This window comes from Apis dorsata, unplaced genomic scaffold (assembly GCF_000469605.1).
Source record: "Apis dorsata unplaced genomic scaffold, Apis dorsata 1.3 scaffold_291, whole genome shotgun sequence".
Taxonomy (NCBI): Eukaryota; Metazoa; Arthropoda; class Insecta; order Hymenoptera; family Apidae; genus Apis; species Apis dorsata.
In genome coordinates, this window is record NW_006263566.1 from 572,526 (window position 1) to 575,025 (window position 2,500).

The 2,500-nt window shown below is 35.7% G+C and overlaps 1 protein-coding gene across 3 annotated transcripts in view; it reads left to right on the forward strand.

Moving 5' to 3' along the window:
* Nucleotides 1-2,500, forward strand: part of LOC102678073 (potassium/sodium hyperpolarization-activated cyclic nucleotide-gated channel 3) — a 191,080-nt gene that overhangs the window by 168,118 nt on the left and 20,462 nt on the right. The window lies entirely within an intron of this gene.

Sequence of the window (2,500 nt, forward strand, 5' to 3'; positions counted from 1 at the left end):
AATATTGAGTATCCAATGATACGTTTGATACACTATACACCACGTCTGATAATGATACATACGGACATACATACAAATGGTACACACGTATATTTGGAAATTTATTAGATATATTTCTTGAAAGAAAGCGATGCCGATCAAGAGCTTTCTTACGCAGCGTGGCTGTATCGTGATCGATTGATTTATTTTCTTTGATTTATCTTTTTAGTTTCTTTTTAGTTTCAGTTTATTGTTCTCTGTTTTTTCTCTATCTCTCTTTCTATTTTCTTTTTTTTTTATTTTTTTAGAGATCGTTCGTTCCTTAGAAATCGATGTTGTTGCACGATGGCATAGAAGTGTGACATGACTAATGAAATATATTATATTATAGAGGATAGAAAATTTCGTTCTGTTCGTTTCTGTGTCTGTGTATTGCATCGTGACAGATTTCTTGACATGCGACCAATGTTTACATAGTACGAATTTTAAATTATATAAATCATCGAGGATTGTCACTGTGATTCGAACTAATGTGGTAGAAAGCGTGGAGAGGCAAACCGTGAGAATTTCTACGAATCAAAGATCAACCTTTGGACGTTGACTTCTGCTTCTGTTTCAATACTACGTGAAACAAAGCTCTTGATCCGGCTAGCCTCCATTAGTCCTAGTAGTCCAATATACATATGTACAATGCAAAGTGTCACATGGATCGCGTGAAGCGTAATCTCACGACTATTCACTTGAAGAATCGTAATATGAATTCGAATGAACATACATCCAAAATAGAATTTTAAATATCCGTGTTGAACATCGATCAGCTCAGTGATCCTTGTGAAAAATTTTTTTTGGGTGTGACATGTATATTTTTATTTCTATCGGGTCTTGTTGTGGAGAGATGCGTTCAACTGTTAGGTACTAATATGCGTTTCATTTTTTTTATTATATAGTCACAGAGTCGTGTCGAATACCGGGAATCTTGAAAGGAATCTTGAAAGAAATACTTTCACACGAAGAAATTTCAACTAATTATCCCGACGATATTAATATTCTTCATCCTTAATCATCGCCACGTCTCTTCGTTCCAATTGCATAACCCTCGAAATTACACGATACGAGGTGTGCATGTACATCAATCGTATGGATCGATATGTTCATTAAATGTTTCGTTGCGGAAACGAGTTTTGCACAAACTTCGACGCAATGAGCAAAAAAGAGAGGGAGAGAGAGGAAAAGAGAGAGAGGCGTGTGCATGTATAAGTGATAACAGAGGTCTGACTGCGCATGGTACGCCAAGAATATGATGATACACGTACTTATATTATACTAATAAGTCATAAGAACTCAATAGACGCGATGATGATTAGGAATGAAGGATCCTCTTCGACTTTATTAGTGAATGGGAAAAATTTCTTCCGAAAAAGAAGAGAGAGAGAAAAAATGGTGAAAAGGAGAAAAAAGAGCTAAAGGATAATAATGAAACGAAAAGTGAAAGAAAAATTTCGAATCAACCTCGAACAAAAGGACCGGGGGACAATAGGGAAATGATATCTGAGGTATTCGACACGACGCGCTATCCACATGGCTGCTCTACAGACGAGAAAGTTGGTTGGATTGACCGTAGGTCTGCCTGTGAGTGTTAGGTGTATATTAACCCTATTTGCTCGACATTTTTTGGCAATGTGCCCGTGTTCAGTGTGTGTTCCTACGTTTTATTCCCCCCTTCCCTCCCCCTTCTCCCCTCATCACGTATACGCATACATACGTACATCTTCCCAAGAGTCAGTCAACCTATTACTCTCTTTGATACCCAGACGAATTTTTTTTTCTCTTTGATCCATCGTCTCGTTCTCCTCCCGTTTGCGTTTTGCTTGCTGTTTTTGTGTCGTTTTAGATGCCTGATTTATTTCAAACGTTTCAAACGTATTTTATATTCCTTGGTCCCCTCGTCGTCCATTTTGGTATCCTACTCGAATTGTTTGAATTTCGTTGGCCTTCCTCCCATTGAAAACGTTGTGTTCTGTTTTTTAAGTGGAAGAAGAAAACAGTGGACAGACACGACATCGTCGAATCAGTTTTCCAGTAGTATAATTTCCATTAATTCGGTCGATTTTAATTCTTCTAAAATACTCGGCGAAAAAAATATGCGTAATCACGCTCCATTGATCAAATTTTAAATATTGAAATGCTATATTCGATGATTATATCTATGAAGTGAATCATACAATAATTTGCAAATAACATTATATATTCATATTTTATATAATAAATATATAATAAATACATGTTTATAAATATTGTGGCCATCGATCAATAATCATTGTTAATCGCTGTTGATCAAATGTTCAACTGGTTTTAAATTTTAATAAACGAAAGATTATTTAAAACATCATAATTATCATTCGGTGATCACAATCTGACGGTCGATATTTTCTCTTGTTAATCGATGAATGTGATTATTCCAATCGATCGATCCCTATGATTTGTGTATTTCATTCTAACACCCAATTGTTCAATTTGTCCC